The sequence below is a fragment of the Chionomys nivalis genome, chromosome 11 (assembly GCF_950005125.1).
Source record: "Chionomys nivalis chromosome 11, mChiNiv1.1, whole genome shotgun sequence".
NCBI lineage: Eukaryota > Metazoa > Chordata > Mammalia > Rodentia > Cricetidae > Chionomys > Chionomys nivalis.
This window is the reverse complement of record NC_080096.1, coordinates 26,070,951-26,092,502: the sequence shown is the minus strand read 5'-3', so window position 1 is coordinate 26,092,502 and position 21,552 is coordinate 26,070,951. Positions and strand designations below refer to the sequence as shown.

The window sequence follows — 21,552 nt, the reverse complement described above, 5'->3', positions numbered from 1 at the left end:
ATGGAGACTGACCTAGTCGTGAACAAGGGATCCAGGATCACCAAGGAAAGGATAGCAGTGTGTTTCAAAATGGCATTTGCTCAAGCCTTCACATCCACCCTTCCTGCAGCCAAGGTGGGGGTTCCATTAAGGACAGAACCCTTAATGGAACAACATTATTCATAGCCATTTCCTCTCATTCTTGGAGAGAATTGGGGGGCTGCTGCTTGCAGGGAGGGGCCCATTGAAGCTCAGCTAGATGGGCATGTAGCTTACAACTTAGCTCATGATGGGTGGTGGTTGTTCATGTCTTTAATCCCAGCACTTAGGAGGCAGAGACAGGCAGATCTCAGTGAGTTCCAGGCCAGCCTGGTCTACAAAGCGAGATTCAGGAGAAAAACACAGAGAAACCCTGTCTCGAAATTCCCCTCCCCCCAAATAAAAGTTGGCTTGTGCCTGAGACATACAGGGGACAGTGATATTTCCATGTCTCAGCATGGCTGAGGAGATGGGACTTAAGTCAGTCCAGTGAGCTCTAGTCAGGCAACCCTGACTGAAGGACTGACAAGGGTGGTAACAAGGGCCTTTAAAATTCTCATTAATAGCCGGGCGATGGTGGCGCACGCCTTTAATCCCAGCACTCGGGAGGCAGAGGCAGGCGGATCTCTGTGAGTTCGAGACCAGCCTGGTCTACAGAGCTAGTTCCAGGACAGGCTCCAAAGCCACAGAGAAACCCTGTCTTGAAAAACCAAAAAAAAAAAAAATTCTCATTAATGTTCCAGAAGGAGGGCTGGAGAGATGGCTCAGTGGTTAAGAGCATTGCCTGCTCTTCCAAAGGTCCTGAGTTCAATTCCCGGCAACCACATGGTGGCTCACAACCATCTGTAATGAAGTCTGGTGCCCTCTTCTGGCCTGCAGATATACACAACAGAATATTGTATACACAATAAATATTTTTTAAAAAAATGTTCCAGAAGGACCCAGAGACAGAACAGTGAAGAGTGACGAAGGTTTCAGGCCTGCAGGGGGTAGGGTTATACCATCTGCTAGTTCTGACCACAGGCTTAATGACCAGGATGTAAGGCTGTTAGTAACCAGCTGGGCGTGGTGCTCAGAGGCAGAGGCAGAGGCAGGTGGATTTTGAGTTCAAGGCCAGTCTGGTCTGCCTACACAGTGAGTTCTAGGCCTGGAATACATAGTAAGACTTCAAAGTTTGGGGGGAGGCACGCGGGGGGGGGGGACATGTTATCAATGAAAAGGATAAAAACGACCTTTGGACCTCCCAAGACACTGGGATTCTGTGCCAGGTTTACAGCAGTACTAGGAATGGGACTTGGAGCTTCCTGCATGCCAAGGCCAATATTGTACCGCCTGGGCTACATCTCCAGCCACCCAGCACTCGTGACAGTCTATTGTTCACCTACCCTGTGACTGGACACTTAAAACTTGACATCTGCACAGAAGTTGCACAGGATCTGGAGGTGCAGGCCTGTAATCCAGGCTGATGGGCAAACTGAGGCAGGTTACAAGTCAAGGCCAGCTAGTATTATAGACTGAGTGGGGAGCCAGCCTGAGCAACTTAATAAGACGTTGTCTCAGAAACAAAAGTACCGGAGAGAAAGGTCAGCGGTGAAGTATATGCCTACCTAGAAGAGGCCATAGGGTCAGTCCCAAGCACCAGAAATGCAAACCCCAAACCACCAAACCTGGCCGTACTCGGGCCTTGAAACTTGGACTCGGAGAAGAGCTGGGGTTCTGAAGCCTGAAGAAGTTCCTGGGGGTGAGGTCTTCTGGTCTCCCCTCCTCCTGTGATAGTCCAATCTGCCTATACCTTGTCAAGAAGCCATTCTGAGCTGTTATGACAAGTGTCACTGTGTTATGGCAGCACCATCTGCCAGCGGGCCGGAGTCGAAGAGCCAGCAGGAGACTGTCACCATGCACGTCTGTCCCAGAGATCCTTCAGTTGGTGTCCTGATGACAGGCTGGTTTTGTTTTTTTTTTTTTTTTAATCTCCTCTGGCTGGCACATTTAGTTTCTATCCCTTACCCTCTTTCCCCTCCTCTGTTTTGCTAAAAATCCTATATTTTCAACTAGCTGAGAGTCTACAGGGAGTGGGGACAGTGGTGTCAGCACCTAGTGATTCATCTTACAGATAATTAGAGAACTGGGAAACCCAAAGCTCATGCCTGTCAGAGTCAGGGCTTCCGGAATCCTTAAGTCAGAGAGAGGAGCAAAGTGGGCCTGGTTTTCTGGACGCCTGCCTGTGGGTCACGCGCCTCACCGAGGTTCCCTGAGATCAGTGGGCATTTACAGGGTGTGGTGAGCTGGCTCTGAGACTCCTAGGGTCCTCACTGAGATGGTGTGAAGTGTTCTCTCCATTTGCACAGGCAGGATTTGCACTTACTTACCTAGCTTGTAAATGACCCAACAGGGAGGGGATTCAAACTCTAGCCTCTCGGAATCCATGGAATCCACCAAACTTTCTCCAAACCACAGCCCAACCAGTACCGGCAGAGTATCTTTGCAAAGGTTATTCCCCTCTCGGAGCACTAGCTTCCGCAACTGTAAGCAGGTCTCTAAAGTGCTTCATTTTGCAGAAGAAACATCCTTGGGAGATGCTATGATTACTATTGTTATTTAGCCTTCAAAGGGACTAAGAAAAGAATGCTGCCTGGGACAGCTAGACTTGACTAAGACCGGCCTCCACGTCCTGGCAACACCTTGTGAGATGACAAACGCGCGCTTACCCCTAGCAGTGCATAGGCGTGGCCACGTGTGTCTACTCGTGGATTCAGAATGGCCCAGGGGAGGGGAGGAAAAAACTGAGAGAGTCATCAGCACCCCTGTTAACTCCGAGACAAAGGAATGGGACTATGGCCGCTGGTATTGCTGCCACCGAGGCCTTCTGGCTGCTTCTACGTGAGAGTGGAGGGAAGCCAGGCTTTCCGAGGGCCCCCAGTGAGTCACCAGACTGATGCAATCCCTTTAAAGGGCTCATCTGCTGGTGCAAGAAGCTGATTCATGGAGGGCGTGGTTGCTGGAGGAGGAAAAAGGGACAGAAACTGGCAGGAGGGGGTGAAGTAGATTGCCCGCTGAGATCGATCATTGGAACTCTTCACAGTAACACCCCCCACACACACACCCGAAAAAGACTCTAGGGATGCCCAGGGTGAACTTGGCCATCCTCGGGGTTTCTAAAGAGCCTAAAGTGAAATGAATTGTGAGGGTAGCGACAGCAATTCCTGTCTTCTCTTGAACCAACCTAAGCGCTTTTCTGCACAGATCTCCAGAAGCCGTGAAAAGGGGAATCAAGGAAATGCCGCTTTTCTAAAGAAAGCAGTACAGTTGACGTCCCCCAAGCAGAGCTAAGCAAGCAGAGGGTCGGCAAGCTTCTGCAGTGCCAAGGCTGGGAGGAGCCTCCGTTCCAGCCCCCGTAGATGTAGATTAGCGGTAAGTACCGCCTCATGACCAATCGTTTTACAGATTTCGACCCAGACTCCACCCAGAACCAATAGGTGATCTTATCTGGGCCTTCAGCCTGAAGGCTTCCGCCCGTCCTCAAGATGGCGCCCCAACCCCAGACTCAGGCGAGGGGGCGGGGGGGGTGGGGCCGCGAGACGATGCGTCACTTCCGTTGTCAGGTGGCGGCGCCGCAGCCATGGAGGGAGGCGGCGGCGGCAGCGGCTGCACGGGCGGCTGCGCTGGGAGGCGGCGGTGAGTGGCTCCCACGCCCCCGGCCCGGCCCCGGCCACCGGGACGGAGCGCCGAGCAGCCCCGGCTCCGGGCTGCGGACTATGGGCGAGCAGCGCTGAACCCCCGGGAAAGGTGAGTCCGGGGTCCCGGGACGCAGAGCTGGGTGGGGGCTGAGTGCTGGCGGGGCGGGCCTCAGTGACCGTGTCGTAGGGACCCCGGTGATAGTCCGAAGCTGTCCAGCGCCACAAAAATGGCACTAGCGAATGCTCCCTCCGCCGTCGGGGGTCTGTCCTTCCCCGCGGCGGGGGCGGCGGCCGTGGGGAGCCTGGGTCTTCCCGCAGCCCCGGGGAGTGGGCATTGCCCGTCTTGCCCAGACCCACTCAGCCTGTCATTGAAGCAGCCGCGTTTGATCCATGCTGAGTTTTCCCCTAAAGAGACCCCCGTCCTTGCCATGCTTTTCTTCTGACCTAGAGAGTGACTTGAAAGTTAGGACGAGTCCCCAGGGAAAGCCAGCCAAGGCTTTCCTCCTGGAGCCCTCACCCGTTGGCACCGACACCATCGCTGCTGGGGAATTTTCACATCCTGGGCGGCGTTCAGGTGCGAGTCACAGCTACCTGCTTGCCAGATCCACGTTGGGCCGGTCTTCACCGTGGGAGAGCTTGCTTGTGGTCAGTGTTTCACCTGCCGTCCTGGTCAGGCCCGCCCATTCCTACGCTGTTTGGCCCCACCTTTCAACATTCGGTAGGAGCTTTCGGATTCCTGGTGGCTTCTCTACCAACCCCCACCCCCCAGGTTGTTGGCGGAAGGAAGAGATGACAGCCGCCTTCAGTGGCAGGATAGACTTTGCTCTGTTTTAAGTCACCGAAGGAAACCGGTTGGCTTTGCTGGTTTTGAGAATCATTGAGGAAGAGGGTAGTCATGCTGGGCTGGGCACCTTTCCCTCTTGGCTGAGTAGTTTTGCATGAGATAAGGAAGAGCAAAATCGTTGAGTCCTTATTTGTAAACAGTGCTGGGAGTTCCTTCTGCCCTCCTTAATGGCCCTGTTACTGTCAGTTTTTGTAGCTCAGACCTAGACCTGCCAGAGATAGTCTGCATTCATTCATTCATTCTTCACATAACAAAAGGATCTTACCTGCTGAGGCAAGCGCTTTATTGGTAGGTTTTGGAGCCATACTTCCTAAATTCTGTAATTAAAGGTATGCACCACCATGCCCCTCGCTCCCTAAGTTCAAATTCTGGTGCAGCAGCTTTCTGGCTGTGTGATCTTGGACCATTTGTGTCTGTGTCCTCATTTGGAAACATCTGGAATGGTAAAGACTTGTTGTGGAGAGTTAACACACAATAAAGAGATTCTTATCTGTACTAGTTCACTGTCTAGTGAGAGGAAACTGACCTGCAGGCAGATAGTTGAAATGTGATCTACTCAAGCAACTGGAACTGAATGCTGAGGGGACCCTGTAAGGGAAGCTGCTAGTTCAGTCTGGGACGGAGAAGCATGGAGTGGAGGGGTACCCCAGGAAGAGAATGGTGACAGGAGTACAGTCTAGAAGGGTGAGAGGGTCTAACCAGGTGAGAATAAAGGGGAAGACCTCTATGGAGAGAAATACAGCGAGCCAGAGAGAGGCAGAAAACCCGAGTTTAGTATACTGGTGTGGAGGCTGACAAAGTACACAGTGAAGCAGAACAGGCTGATGAGGAAACGAACATCCCGTTGATAATCTGAGATGTCGTGCCCAGTGCAGTGAGAGGCCCGTAGAAAGTTTTCAGCCGCATGACATCACTAGACCCATGCTTTAGATCGCTTTCTCTGTGCAAGAGAGGCGAAGAACTGAAGGAGGTGAAAGAGCTGGGGCCTCATCAGGACCATCACGCTTTTCCAGGAGAGATGGTACAGGCATAATGGATCTGTGTTGAGGAGATACCATTTGCAGCTAGTGCTAGGTGGTTGACCCTTGGCAGTGCCTGGCACATGTGCCCTTCTCTCTCTCTGAGATGTCAGGCTGCCTAAGCAGCTTCAAGGTAGGGCTTCCCTCCCAGAAGGCCAGTTGTGACAGGTGTTACATTTCTGCTCTTGTGCCTTTAATGGATAAGACAATAGGCTGTAGAGGTTAAGAGCTTGTTTGGCTCAAATAGATCTGGTTTTAATCCCAGCTCTGTTAGCCACTATGTGTCCCAGTGAGCTCTCAGGACTGTCCTGCAGGATTGTGAGAGCACTGGATTGTATTGTAGTCTTTCTGAAATGAAAAAGGAACTTGACCAGGCTGTATAAGAGAATGCACATTCAGCTCTTTTCTAAAACCTTTTTAAAAAAAAGTAGAGGCAGAGGCAGGTAGATCTCTTTGAGTTTGTGTCCAGCCTGCTCTATATGATGAGTTCTAAGACAGTTAAGGCTACATAAAGAGACCCTGTCGTGCCAGGCAATGTTAGTGTACACATTTAATCCCAGCACTTGGAGGCACAGGCAGGTGGATCTCTGAATTCAAGGCCAACATGGTCTACAGAGTGAGTTCCAGGCCAGCCAGGGCTGTACAGAGGAACCCTGTCTCAAAAACCTGAGGTGGAGAGCAGGGGAATGGCGACTCTGTCTTAACCCTACCCCACCCCCCAGAAAAGCAGAACTGCTGAGAAATAAAAGTGTTTTATTTTGACCTTTTGAGACAGGGTCTTTCAATGTAGCCTAGGCTAGCTTCAAGTTTGGTTGATCCTCCTGCACCTGCCTCCCTAGTGCTGGGCACATACTTGTATCTCCAGCCCGGTGATAAATAGTTGTTTGTTTTTCCAGATAGACCTTTTCTGTGTAGACTTGACTGTCCTGAAACTCAATCTGTAGACCAGACTAGCCTTGAACTGACAGAGATCCTCCTGCCTCTGCCTCCCCAGTGCTGAGATTAAAGGTTTGTGCCGCCACCACCCAGTGGCAAATAGCATTTTAAAGTATGACCTGGAGAAAATACATGCCAAGTTCTCTGGAGTCCCCGCCAATGAGCCTGGTCTATCTAGAGCCTGAGTTAGCATCATCAGGAAGCGTCACACTTGATGTCTGTGCGCTGCGTCAAGTGTGTGTATGGGGGTTCAAAGTAGAGAGTCTCTGCTGTACACGTGTGGTTCCCCTCATGTGACTGTCATGTGCTGGGCATAGGGGCAAGGAAGAGGAGAGAAGGACAGATTCTGCTCTAGAGGAGAATTGTCCAGTGGAGACAGGCACCCTGATCCATTGGTACTTGCATGGACAGGTGCTGGGGAGTCTTTCCCAGAAGTCTGTGCAGTATGAAGTACAATTCAAGGGAACAGAAGGAACATCTTTCCTGGGGATGAGGATATTGAGGAGAAGTTTGGAGAGCCCTGAGAACTTTGAGGAGTGGTTCTGTGTAGCACTCAAGGTAGTGGAAGCAATGTGACATAGGTGGTGTGTCTGTCTGTCTGTAAGTGTATGGCAATTTAGGTGCCACAGGGGTTCCATCACAGGAGGTAATGGGACTTGGCTGCAGGACATGCTGGAGAGATAAACTGGAGAGGTAGGCTCAAGCAAGATGCTCAAGCATTATTATCCTGTTAGTGTCTGCATGGGAGACACATTTAAACCTCCATCTCCCGAAGAGCCCTCTGGCTTCAGAAGAACAATGAACTGGGGCTGGGGAGAATGAGTGCTGCAGTAATCACAGGCAGGCTAGTGGGGGCTTGGATCAGGGCAAGCTGAGGAGGGGAGATGGTCATGAGTTCAAGGCCAACTATAGGGTAACAGTCTTAAAAAAGATAAAACTATGTAGGGAGGTGGGAAGCAGTTGGAGGAGAAGAAAGAATCTAATCAGAACATTGTATAAGTCTTTTAAAAATGAAGAATTGGAAAGTCTGAGGATGTGGCTCTGTTGGCAGAGTGCTTGCTCAGCCCTAGTTCAGTCCCTAGCAGTGCGTGAAAACTGGGTGTTCTGGTGCACGCCTGTAATGCAGCCCTGGGGAAGTAGAGGCAGGCTTACAAGCTGATGATGGTCTGCTGCCTAGCCTGGGATACACTAGACCCTGTCTAAAAACTGGAAGTGGCCTGAAACAAGAACATTTCTTTTTCCTCCACCACCTGCTCAAGTAAGATTGTAGCCTCAGGGTGGCCCTGAGACTCCCCTACACATATTCCAAGATGTGGAATCAAGAACCAAGGGGGAGAGGCTAGTATTGTATGTGTGGTCAACTTCTGTTTTCCAGACGGTTCCCTTTGTAGGCGCATTCTGTCATTCTAGGACGCATCGTGCACCAGCTGGAGTATAACCTGAGGGCATGTGTCTGTGGAGGTCAGGGGGTGTCAGACCTCCTGGAGGTGGAGTTATGAGCTACGTGATGTAGCTACTATGAACCGGACCCTGGTCCTTTGCAAGAGCAGTAAGTGCTCTTAACCAGTAAGCCATTCTCTAACCTCTGACTTTCTTCATACATATGATTTAGCCCACCCTAAGTATCTGTGGGACAAATGCCTAGAAGGGCTATTGCCTCAAAGAGGCTGCTTCTGTTTCTTTGACAAGGTCTTTCCATAATAGCCCAAGTTGTCCTCAGACTTAACTACATAGCCCAGGCTGGCCTTGAACTCGCCACCCTCCTTTCTCAGTTTCCTGAGTACCAAAGCCTTCCTAAACCCCAGCAAGTACGCTACTTCCAGTGAGCAGATAAAGCAAACTATCACTCTCCTGCCTGTGGCAGATATGGGGATAAGCAGGTGGGTGGGAATGTGGATTCCTGGGGCTTAGCTTTCTACAAGCCTGATGACTTCAAGGACACCCCAGTTGTCAGGAAGCACAAACGGAGGTAGCAAATGTGAGATGGTGCCCTTTCTAAACATGCATATGGACTGCCACCCACCCACAAGAGTGATAGACATAGACTCTTGGTTTTTTCAAGACAAGGTTTCTCTGTGTAGCTTTGGAGCCTGTCCTGGAGCTAGCTCTTGTAGACCAGGCTGGCCTCGAACACACAGAGATCCGCCTGCCTCTGCCTTCCTAGTTATGGGATTAAAGGTGTGCACCACCACTGTCCAGCTAGAGTTTTGCTGCCCAAGGGTCCTTAAGAAAGAGAATGGGCTGTCATAGGAGTGGAAATTGGGAAGAGCAGGATTGACTTGCTGGTATAGGTATAATGAGGCGTGCTACAGAGGCAGCAGTGCTTTTAGGGAGAGGATTACTTGACTCTTGGGGAGACTTGGTCCAACATTCTGTGAGACTTTGGACACCATGGCTGGCACCTTTCAGGCCTGGCCAAAAAAGTCCTGCAACTTTTGCATTAAGTTTGGTGCCAGCAGCGTCCTGGGTTAGGTGTTCATCTCATGGGCAATGGGTGTGTTTTCTCTTGAAGAAATAGGAAGGAAGTCAACAAAATGAGGCTTCCCATCACCAGAGATTCCCTGTTGAGCATCCCGGACACTGAATGGCCTCTGAAGGGCACGGCTTGTTTCTGCTCTACAGAACAGCTTGGCTGGGATCAGAGGGATTAAGGCTCTGCTCTGTGTTCAACAACCAGTGAGAATAAAGCTGAGACTTTTCATCCTCCTTGTGTGACTCTGGAACCCATGATACCCCTTCTCCATCCCGGCCAGGCTCTGGCCCCAGGGAGCATAGTCCACAGAATCTCCGAGTCACCATTTAAGAGCTGGAAGGGACCTTCGTAGGTCCCTCCTTTGCTTGAAGAATGGAAATACCACTGCCTCGAGATGAGAGTTCCTCGCTTTCCTCCCTGTGGGAAGTAGGTGGGGACACTTCAAACTATGTTAGCCAGTGTTCAGACCTGGCTTCAGAGCCCATCTCTGTCTCAGGCTAGCCAAATGACCTTGAATAAATCATGCTGGTCCCAGTGTCCTCTCCTGTAAAAGAAGCAACCATCCCTGTACTAAAATGGAACCAGGTTACTGTGGTATGAAGTTTGGCTTAGTGTCTGCCTCCTAGCCAGGGCTGGGGGTTACCCAGTGCTGTCTTCATTAGTGGTCTGTGAGTATCCCTAAGGTGATAGCTCAACTCAGCCTTTAGTACTATGGAGACCAGGTAGCAAGGAGGAAGTTCCTTATAGGACATTTGCAAGCTGTCTGAGGGAGCTTAAACTTACCAAGAATATTGGTTGGCCTTGACACTTCTACACTTAGCTCCTGGGACCCCTAGCACATAGCTTCACACGCCTGGGGTGCTTACGTTCCACCTGCCATCTCAGCGGATGTGGTTACTGCGCTTACAGTTCCAAGTGATTCATAAAAATTATCATAGCCAGGGAGGGGTGGCATGTGCCTTTAACCCCAGCACTCGGAGGACTGAGGCAGGCAGATCTCTGATTTTTGAGGCTTGCTTTGTCTACAGAGTGAGTTCCAGGACAGCCAGAGCTACATAGAGAATCCCTGTCTTGAAAAAAAAGTCATTATAATAAACTATAGGTAAATAATCAATGTGGAAGAATATGAATAAGAAATATAAAAGTTCTTCCCTCCTTGGATTCTTCTAAAAATTCCCTGAGCATATTTAAGGATTTAAGGGTGTTTTTAATTTTTTTAACCAAAAGAGGATTTATGTACATATAGTATTGGCAGTTTAGTTTTGTTGTTGTTTGTTTTGTTTTTCCAGGCAAGGTTTATCTGTGAAACTGTCCTGGCTATCCTAAAACTCATCTGTAGACCAGGCTGGCTTTGAACTCAGAGATCTGCCTGCCTCTGACTCCCAAATGCTGTGATTAAAGGTGTGCATTACCATGCCTGGCTTGCAGTTTGTTTTTTGCGGGAATAATGTATCATAGACATTTTTCTCTGCTGGTATGGATTTAGTCTTAAAGGCTGCATAGTATTTCATGCTCTAGCTGAAACGTAGTTAACTATTTTTTTCTTTTTCTTTTTCTTTCTTTTTTTTTTTTTTTTTTTTGCTTTTTTGAGACAGGGTTTCTCTGTGGTTTTGGAGCCTGTCCTGGAACTAGCTCTTGTAGACCAGGCTGGTCTCAAACTCACAGAGATCCGCCTGCCTCTGCCTCCCAAGTGCTGGGATTAAAGGCATGTGCCACCACCACCACCCAGCAACTATTTTTTTCCTTGGTGGATGGTTAGACCGTTTCCTGCTTGGCTCTGGGTATCTTGATTTGTGTATGTGTGTAGTTTGTTTCTTTCCTCTTCTGTAATGAGTGCACAGGACCCAAATTGAATTTATCTTTGTGAACTTGTATGCACATATCTAGAGAATAAATCCCTAGAACTACTGGAATTACTCTGCCCAAAGCATGTGAGTTTCCCTTTTGCTGACTCTGGTTTCATACAGAGCATGTGGTTTTCTGAATAGCTGAATTTGGCCGTGGCCTGCGGTGAAGACCCCTCAAGCAATATATACTTGAGTAAGATGTGTGCTCACATTAGTGCCTGGGTGGTGTTCATGGTCCTTGAGATAAGCTTGCTGTGGCTTTTTGGTGGCTCAGAGCACATGGGCTATAATCATGCAGGCAGACGCACATGCAAGAGCATTTCGTGAAACTTCAAGAACCTAAACTGAGTTGTTCACTGTTGAAGTTAGGTTTTTGTTGTTGTTGGCTTGGTTTTTGTTTTGATTTTCAATGGGGGTCTCATAAAGCCCAGGCTAGTCTGGAAATCACTCAAGTTGAGCTAGAACGTGTGAATCTCCTGCCTCAGCCTCTTAAGTACTGGATTACAGGGGTATGCGCCACCATGCCTAGTTTCTGTGGCGCTGAGAATCTAGGCATTGCTCTACCAACTGGGCTATATCTTCATTCAGCCCAAAATTGTGAAATTTAACTTTTTTTTTTTTTTTTTTTTTTTTTTGGTTTTCCGAGACAGGGTTTCTCTGTGGCTTTGGAGCCTGTCCTGGAACTAGCTCTGTAGACCAGGCTGGTCTCGAACTCACAGAGATCCGCCTGCCTCTGCCTCCCAAGTGCTGGGATTAAAGGCGTGCGCCACCATCGCCCGGCAAATTTAACTTTTTATAGAGACAGGTTAAAAGTTAGTTTATTGGCTATGATCCAAAGTGCCCTTCTTGCAGGGTGACAGCAGTGATTTTCTTTTTTTCTTTTTTTTCTTTTTAATCTGTTGAAGATGGTATACGGGGAAAATTGCTGTATGCGTGCTCAGCCTGGGCTTTCCTGTGTCATTCTGAAAATCTGGGCTAGACATTTTCCTGGTTTCTTATACATCTTGGTTCTGAGAGCAGTTCTGGGGGTGCACCCTTCTTGGGGGTAGGGCCACCCCTCTCCTCCAGAAGAGGAGGCTATGAGCACAGAAACAAGTGTACAGGTCACACAGTGCACCAAAAGGTGACTCTCAGACTTAGCCATCCCTTCTTTGATCTCTTGTTGCTTTCTCTTTGCCTGATTTCTGCTATTCTTGAGCTCCATGTGGGACTCTGTGGCAGGGCTGTTCTTGGGTTGAGTCAACCACACAAAGTTGTAACTGATATTTCGAGCTAACGGGCCCCTGAGTCACATGCTGGGATCTTCTTTTCTAGCTAGTGAGTTAGAGTGGGAGAGCTGTCAGCGACTTGCCCCAATATCCCTTACACATGGCACAAGGTCCTCTGCAGAACCACGGCCCATCACAGATGTCTGCAAGCCAATGTGCTTGGCTGCTTTTCTGGATGGGAGATACCAGGCCAGCACAGCTCAAGAAAGAGCTATTAAGACTGTCCCTTCCTCTGACACCCACACACCCTGACAGATTACTTATTGTCACATCAGCTGCTTCCAGAGGCAGGGAGGGAGGGGTCAGTTGGTGACAGTACTGGCCACAATGTCCTGGATCCCATTCTGGGGGCTTCTAAGAATGATTGCTGGTGAAAGCTGCTCTCAGCGGCATCCACAGGGACTGGTGTTGCACTGTCTTTCCCCCAGAGGAACCACACAGAGTGCCTGTTTGCCGCCAGTGCACAGCCCTATGGCTCTTCTTCTAAAACTGCTCCAGGCCCACCCTGGCTGGCACCTTGTTCTTCTGGTGGAGCCCACTGAGGACTCCTGAGGGTTTGAAGTGATTACACAGTCTCCTGGTGGGGGGCTAATTTGTAAAGCCTGCCTCCTGGAGGAGAGACAGCTGGATTCCCAAGCTGCAGAGTGGGGCTTTTAGGCCCCTTCTGGTCCCCAGCCTGCAGTGCTCAACATGACCAAGTGCTGTGAGGAAGGCTGCCCGATGGCAGCGGATGTACTTTGGGGGAGCTGTGCAGGCCCTTTCTGAGCACCCCTCCCACTTCCCCTGGCTGAGTCACTTCCTCTCTGGCTGCAGCAGGTATTCTCCCAGAGGCCCAGAGCAGAGCTCTCTGTGTAGCCCTCTCACTAGCAGCCTCCGGGTTGTGCAGTGCAGCCTGTAGAGTGTAGAGGATGATACGGTGTTGCAGTTCCCTGACACTGGAGTATGTGGGTCCTCCTGCATTGCTCTGTTTGGGAATAAGTGAAGACGACAGCACATGCATGAGTCTGTCATCAGGGACTCCTGGCTGAAGTCAAAGGATTACTAATCCACCTCCCCCCCCCACCCCCCAGCATCCATCCAGAGCACAAAGCAAATGGCTTCCAGTGGTTCTTTTGAGATCCTGGGAGAGAATTCACGCCTCCTTCGGCAATGCCTGCCATTCAGATTCAAAGGGTTATCCCTGAAAGTCTCACTCCAGCCAGAGTGGAGTAGAGAACAGGCCTCTGGAGCTCCTGGCCACCGAGCTGTGGTTTCTCAGTCCTGACAAGCCAGACATTGGCTCTGCAGGTGTAGCTTAGTGGTAAGGAACTTGGCCTAGTATGCATAAGGCCCCAGTTCTATCCCCAGCATTGTAACAAACAAGCAAATAGATGAACTAATGAGAAAGTTGTAAGAATTACAAAGAATCCAGGCAGGGCATTGTAGTGCATGCTTGTAATCCCAGCACTTGGAAGACAGAGGCATCAGGAGAATCACAAGACTGAGGTCAGCCTGGTCAACATGTAGAGTAAAACCCTGCATCTGGGGGGAAGAGGGAGCCCTAAGAATGGTTCCTTAGTAATTAGGAGGTACCCTACCAGGACAAGCTTAAAATTCATGTGCCTGGAGAGATTCTCTTCCAGGTCACCTGTGCAGGGATACTTGTCTTTCTCCTGCCAGCCTCAGGATAACATCTGATTTTTTAGACATCGTGTGAAAGAAATGTTACTATCCCCTTCTTATGCATGAGGAAACCCGAGGCCCACAAAGAGTAGTAGCAGTTAACTCGCTTAGGGTCACAAGAGCAAGTGAGTGATGGCAACTCACCTGGGCCCTGCTTTACACGACCTCATATGGTCCTGCTCTCCCAACTGACATTTGATTAACTCATCTGTGGCTTGAAACCCTTGTTCATGGGCTGTGAATTCCTCTTGCTCCCTTGAGTGTACAGAACAGATTTGTAGGGAAGTTGGCAGTCTTAGGGGTAAAGGGGACAGTTAAAGCAGCAGCAGATTTAGCATTGGAAAGCCTGCAATCCTGTCTCAACTTGTCCACTTTGCCCTTTGGCTTTAGGCAGGTTCTTAGCATCTCAATTTCTTTCTTTCTTTCTTCTCTGTATAGCTTTGGAGCCTGTCCTGGCACTTGTTCTGTAGACCAGGCTGGCCTCGAACTCACAGAAATCCATCTGCCTCTGCCTCCCAGTGCTAGGATTAAAGGAGTGCACCACCACTGCCCAGCTTCAGTTTCTCTTTCTAGAAACTGCATGCACCCATGTGTGTTGGGGAGGATCAATCAGAATTATGTATTTTCAGCTGCTTTGTAAACTACAAAGCTGTTCACAAAAATTATTTAGTATAGTTAGTGTAAGAATATAGGCCTCCCACTTGGATTCTAAGAGCTCTTGCATCACGGTTGGTCTGTCCCTCCCTCATTGCAGGTGTCTGCACACGAGTGGGTCTGAGTCCATGGTTGGAACATCCTCCACTATCCAAACAACCCAATTGAGACCTCGTCCTGCCCATGCATTTCTGATAGGAGCCTTTTTATTGGTTTGTTGGTTTGTTGTTAGGAAGGGTCTCACTGTAGCTCAGGCTAGCTTTGCATTCACAGTCACCCGCTTGTCTCAGCCTCACCAGTGCTGAGATACTTGTCTCTCTCACTTTCTCTTTCTTTTGATTTTTTTTTCTTTATTTTTTTGGGAGTGAGCAGTTCTCACTATGTGACCCAGTCTGCCCGTGAGCTCTGGCCTCCTGGTTCTGTGAACTGAGTGCTGGGATAAGAGGCATGTGCCACTGCACCTAGTTTGCCATGGGATTTGTTTTTTCTGGTAGACACTGCCCTGTCTGCCCAGCTCTGTTCCAGCGGATCCCATACCAATCCGGGCCAGGCAGAGGGCAGGGTTGAACTGCCTGTGAATCACACTTGGTGCCTCCATATCCAACTGTCTCTGTCCCCTGCCCTGACATTGGCCTCGGTGCCTTGGAGATGCATGGCCTGTTTACTCTTGGCCTTGTGATGGGCACTGGACTGGGCTCAGGTAGGCAGGGATGAGTTGGACTTGTTCTCTGGGATTCTACAACCTGGGATGGGGGGATTAAACCAATCAGTAGTCACAGCCCAGTAAGAGAGTGCAGAGGGGTAGAAAAGAACACCCAGCCCTGGCAAATGGTGACAGGCTCTTCAGTGAGGACTGAGAGAAGGACAGCAGGCCATAGAGAAGGGCAGGGCAAGACTGTTCATGATACATACAGCGCCCATGACTCATGGGCTACATTTAGTGTCATGTAAGAGCAGTGAGGTGGGGGAGGTAACCTGGGTCTGGCAGCCTTGCTGGGAGCTTGGGTTTCTGACTGAAAACCAGGAGCCATGGAGGACCTCTGCAACAGACAGCTGCTGATGCCACCTGATGAACTCTGTCTGTCCAGCCCATTATCCAGCTGACAGAGGCAGTGTCTTGTCGTTGATGGAGTGGTCCCTGCATCCTTTCCTATCAGCTGGAAGGAGAACGGTTGGCTGGGTACTCTGCCCTTGGTGCAGAGAATTAGTGAGGATGCGTTGCGGAGATGCACCACCAGGTGGTAGGCCTGAAGATTGCAGAGTCCTCATTTTCCCTCCTTTCTTGGCTGTATAAGACTAAATCTGTTCACGCCAGGCTGACTCTAGCAGGCAAGAATGAGGTTTCAGGTTCTCCCACTGCTATTATGTACCCAAAGACAGGCCCTTTTAAGTTTGTGGACTGAGACGCATTGTAGCTCATGTTGGCCTAGAGCTCACTGTTCAACCCTAGATCAGAACAGTCCTTCTGCCTCAGCTATCCCAGTGCTGAGATTACGGACGTGAACCAGCAGGCCCAGCTTAGTATGCCCCCCTCCTCTGTTTTTCTTGAAGACAGAGTCTCAGAAGTCCACAGTCTGGCCTTGAACTTGAGTTGTGTGGCCGAGAATGACCTTGAGTTGCTGATCTTGAACTGTTCATCTTCCTACCCTGCCTCCTGCATTCTGTGCTTGTAATTCTATGCCTGGGTCCAGCCTTAGCTTTTCTTTAACTGGCATTGATGTTTTTGAAGCAAGTAGACCCATTTTGCCGAATGTACCTCAACTCAGAACTGGAGAGATGGCTCAGTGGTTACGAGCACTGCTGCTCTTCTCTTGAGTTCAGTTCCCAGCAACCACATGGTGGCTCACAACTGTCTATAGTGGGATTTGATGTCCTCTTCTGGGGTAAAAGTGTTCGTGCAGATAGAGCACTCATACATTAAAAAAAAATCATAAGAGAAAAAGTAAGTGGGCTGGAGAGATGGCTCAGTGGTTAAGAGCTCTAGCTGCCCTTCCAGAGGAACTTGGTTCAATTCCCAGCACCCACATGACAGCTCACACCTGTCTGTAACTCATTTCCAGGGAATCTGACACTCTCATACATAACATTAAATAAATTAAAATCAAAACAGTACCTCAACTCATGGTTGTCACAGATTTATTTTGCACAGTTTTGCCAAAGAAGAGCACAAGTAAGGAATCCATCTTTGCTAAATGTGCCATCTAAGGAGGCCCATGGTGTTGGTGCTGTTATCAAGGATAGTAGCTTCTGACATTTGGACAGGTTGCAGCTTGCTCTTGCTCAGTTGGAGTGAATTTCACAGAACTTTTGACTGTTTTGAGAAATGTGTGCACCTGGAACTAACTCTACAGGAAGTAGAAAGTTTTATAGTGGAAGTGGAAAGGTTTATAGCCCAGTTATATGCACCTCCCAGCCCTGCTCCAAATGAATGGTCTTGGACTAGACGTACTGTATCTTCATTTCAGGTTCTTCCCTAACCCCCACTCTGTACCCAGCCTGGAACAGGATGGCAGAACTGACAAAGATGGCTTCATCATCCTGGGTGGCCCCTTATTGTGGCCTGCAGAATAGAGTGCCTCTTCTCTCTGAAGGATGTCATACTCTGTCTCCACCCAACAGAGCAGGTCAGCCAGACAGTGGTAGCGCACGCTTTTAATCCCAAACTCACCTTTAATCCCAGTACTTGGGAAGCAGAGGCAGGCGGATCTCCAAAACTACAGAGAAACCCTGTCTCAAAAAACAAACAAAACCCAGAGCAGGTGTTCCTGTTAACCCCACAAAGCTGTGCTCAGCCTTCTACAGCAGACACACCTGGTTCTGCCCAGCTCTGCCCCAGGCTCTCAGCAGCTCAGCTCCCAGGCTTTCTCTCTTCCCCATTGGTAGAGCACAGCTCTCAGGCTAGCTATCAACCATTCGGGCCTGTAGTCTAAGGCAGGAGACAGCAGAATCGACACCCTCAAGCCAGAGTACCCTCCCACTTCTGCTCTCTTTAGGTCCCAGTTCAGTGACTGTCCGCTTTTCCTTGGACAGGAGAAAGCCAACACTACTGTGGTTGAGCTTTTGTTTGTTTTGTCTTACTGTATAGCCCAGGCTGGCCTCAGATTCACAGAGATCCACCTGCCTCTGTTGGGATTAAAGGCATGTGCCACTATGCCAATACCCAGCTGTAGTTAAGCTTCTAATAACAGTTTATCAAATATCCCAACAGGTCCTCTGCTACAGCATTTCTGTGAGTTATCCCACTTAATCTGGCAGACAACTGTAGGAAAGACAGAAAAAGATCCTTGCCCAGAGCTGAGTTTGAATCTGCATTTGACTTCAAACTTTGGTTGCTAACATTGCTGATCTCTGTGGCCCTGGGGAGCAGGCGGGGCATGAGTCAGCTGGAAGCGAGTCCTTTTTGACTAAGATACATTATTCTTGCCACCTTGGAGAGTCTGGAGTGAGACTGAACCCAAAGACTCCTAACCAATGCTTGGCAAATGAGATTCAAACTGAGGACAGGGCCAGCTGACATAGGTAGACGTGTAGGATCCCTGCCTTCAGTAGAAAATGCCAGAGGTTAAAGACTAAAAGGTAGCTAGTTCACAGTTCAGGAGCACGTGTTTTTATTGGTTTATTTTTTTGACAGCCTGGAACCTGAGGGTGGGAATTGGACCTGCTGGCAGAGACAGCTTGCGTGGGAAATTGTTGGCTGACCTGACCCTGCAGAATTGACAAAGTCGTTTGGAATAGACTAGTGGGCACTGCTGACAAAAATGGCTCCCAGCTGCTGTGTTCATGGGCATACACACACACATGTTCACACAGTAATTCAGTGCCCAGGACCGTGGTTTGTTTCCTTGCCAGGAGGACGGTCCTACTCTTTTCCTCATTGTATTGGTTTGCAGGGCCTCCCGGCTCTTCAGGGAAAACACCCGAGGACCAAGCTGGGAGGTGTCTGTAATTCTGGTATTCTAGAGGCTGAAGCAAGTAGATTGCTTGAACTGGGGAGTTCAAGACCAACCTGGGCAACATGGAAAGGATTCCCATCTCAAACAAGAAAAGTTAAGGAGGTTGAGTGTCTTTCTGTCCATGTACAGACTTACTGCGGCAGGAGATTCCCTCTGGGTGTGAGTAGCTGGATCCTTCACGGCCAGGCTTTAGTTCTTTTAGTTGTACTGAATTGAGGCCAGACTGAGCTGGGGGGAACAGAGACTGCTCCTAGCTCAGTACCGTCTGTCTTTACTGCCTGTCTCCCTTTGGAGATGTGGAGGTGTGTTCATGATCTGCTATCAGTGCCTGGCCTCTGGTACCGCCCACCCCTTATGTATCTGCTTAGGCTCTGGGCAGCTTTAGCTGTAGAAGCTGCTGTATCACTTACAGCTGTGGCTGAAGTCTCATGTTGCCTGGTGGTTTTAAGGTGAGATGACACTATAGCTTGGACATCTCCTATCCAGACCTGCTTGTAGCTGTCTCTTGCTGAGGCTCACTTATATTCCCCAGGCCCAGCAAAGCCCACAGATCCCCTTGCTTTCAGAATTCCCATTCTAGTTCCAACCTGTGCTTGGTGGGGCTGCTAGGCTGTGTTGTTTGTTCTTCAGTGCCTTCCTCTCAGGTACCCCACAATTCCTGTTTTTACCTCACTGAGCTTTTGGTTGAGATTCTAAGGGGTGTGGCACTAACTTTCATGGACAGAACTTGGGAAAGTTGACAAATTCAAAGCTCTACAAACTTCAAAGCTGGGACTGTTGAGTTCCTGGACTGCTGGGACCTCAACCTGGACAACATTAAGCAAAAATCTGAGGGGTGGGGGAGTCTCCACCCCAGGCTGAGGACAACTGTCCGGGAGGGCAATGCCCAAGTCCTTTTGAGACCTTGGTCACCAATAGTGTTACCATCACCACAGGTGCGGGATCACTCAAACAAGCCTTTCTGTGGCTCATTTAAAGATAGACTTGGAGGCCTGTCAGGATGGCTTGAGGGCAGGGCGGAGCCTCCACGTGCCTCTGCAGGTATAGGGGCAAGGAGGTCTGTAAAGCCCAGTCCTCCAGTTTTCCCGCCCCATCTCTTCACCATGCTTCCTCTGCTTCAGTCAGCTCTGGGTAGCAGGAAACGATGTTGAGGAAGGGAGGCAGCCCGCGTGCCTCTTCCCCACCAGCATCTTTCCCTCTCCCTGTCCATCTGCTCCCATCCTTCTGTCTGCCAGCATCTTGGAGCTGTTCCCATGCCATTTGCTTGAGTCGAATCCTGAGTGGGGTGGGAGGAGTCAGGCTAAGCCCACTCATTGTCTGGGCCACAGCTGCTCCCAGCAAACTGGCGTCTAGACTGTGTGTAGGCAAAGCAGCAGCATCTCCACAGATGTGATATGCTCTCGGGAACTGTGGAAGAAAGGAGGCCCAGCACCCCAGAGGAGAACAGGACCAAGTGTAGCGATACCAACTACTACCAGAGGCTGCTGGCCCTGGCAAGAACCGTCACAATGGGAGGGACAGCAGCAAACTCGTTACCAAAGTGCTGTGGCTCATATATGTATATAAGATGCTTTTTCTAGGGGTGGTGACAGTCTTAAAACAAGTTTATTGTTACAAATCACTGGAAGTAATGGAGGAAATCACAGGACACCATGAGTGTGAGACCAAGTGAGAGCTATTGGCAATGAGCTGCCAAGCGTGGCTTCTCCGAGGAAGTTATGTGTACACTGGCGATACCTAGGAGTTAGCCAAGCAAAGAGCAGGGACACTGGCACACACTGTCGTCTGACTTCTCAGGGTGTTTCTAAAGCTGTTTCATTCCTCATTGCCTCTGTGACTCTGCTTCCAGCATGAACTTCTTTGGCAGAGTTCATAGCCAAATCTAGCCATGGCTCCCACTCTATCCGGGGACTGTTGGACGTTAGGAGAAGCTCACAGTAACAGGCCTTGTGACCCTCAGAATGAGGAAGCTTTTCAGGATACCAGCAAAAGCTAAAGGAACAGGCAGAGATTTTACTGGATAGCAGTTTAAACAGTGACACTTTCATCCACATGGAAATAAAATATGGAGGGCAGAGGCCAGCTGAGTTCAGTCCCCAAGACTCACATGATGGAAGGAGAACGCTTATTCCCACAATGCCACACCTGCCATGATGCGTGTATCCCTACACACATGCTCATATACATAATGCCACACCCGCCACGATGCGTGTATCCCACACACATGCTCATATACACAATGCCACACCCACCATGATGCGTGTATCCCTCTACACACATGCTCATATACACAATGCCACACCCGCCACGATGCGTGTATCCCTCTACACACATGCTCATATACATAATGCCACACCCGCCACAATGCGTGTATCCCTCTACACACACACACACACACACTCATATAATGAATGTAGTCATTTTTTAAATGAAGAACAAAATAAAGGAGATTTAAAAAGAAACATTATGCCGGGCATTGGTGGTGCCTTTAATCCCAGTACTGGGGAGGCAGAGACAGGTGGATCTCTGTGAGTTCAAGGTCGGCCTGGTCTACAGAGTAAGTTCCAGGACATTCAGGGCTACACAGAGAAACCCTGTGTTGAAAACAAAAAAGAAAAAGAATTATGACTTTAAAAGTAATACTATCAGGACTGGAGAGGTGGCTCAGTGGCTAAGAGCACTGACTGCTCTTCCGGAGGACCCAGGTTCAATTCTCAGCACCCACATGGCAGCTGAGACTGTAACTCCAATTCTAGGGGACATGACACCCTCACACAGACGTACATGCAGGCAAAGCACTGAAATAAAAACAAAAAAAAATATTCCTTTTTATTACTCATGAAATTGGTCATTTGCAAGAGTAACGAGGCAGTCCTGGAGACAGACTTGTGATTCCCTTCCCTATTGGGCTGGCTAAGGGACTGTCAGTTGCCATAGCCTTGTTGGGAGCGGCTTGCCACTATGTGTCAAACTCTGAAAAAAGCATTCACCCTGCTAGGCATGATGGCTCACAAGTTATAAGCTAAACACTTGGGGGCCTGAGAAAGTATCGCCACAAGTTTGAAGCCAGCTTGGACTATGTAGTGTGAACTCTTAGTCACTACAGGCTAGACATAGTGGTTTTCAACCCGTGGGTCATAGCCCCTTTGAGGGTTGAATGACCCTTTTACGGGTCATTTAAGACCATTGTAAAGCACAGAT

The 21,552-nt window shown here is 49.5% G+C and overlaps 1 protein-coding gene across 2 annotated transcripts in view; it reads left to right on the top strand.

The window, feature by feature from the left end:
* Positions 1-3,625: 3,625 nt before the first annotated feature.
* Stk40 (serine/threonine kinase 40) overlaps positions 3,626-21,552 on the top strand; it is a 37,756-nt gene continuing 19,829 nt past the window's right edge. Inside the window, exon 1 of one of the 2 annotated variants that reach the window (XM_057784629.1) lies at positions 3,626-3,804. The gene's annotated coding sequence lies outside the window, so the exon portion shown is untranslated. Of the gene's footprint in view, positions 3,805-17,002; positions 17,023-21,552 lie in introns of those variants that run through there. The other variant, XM_057784630.1, reaches the window with a different exon arrangement.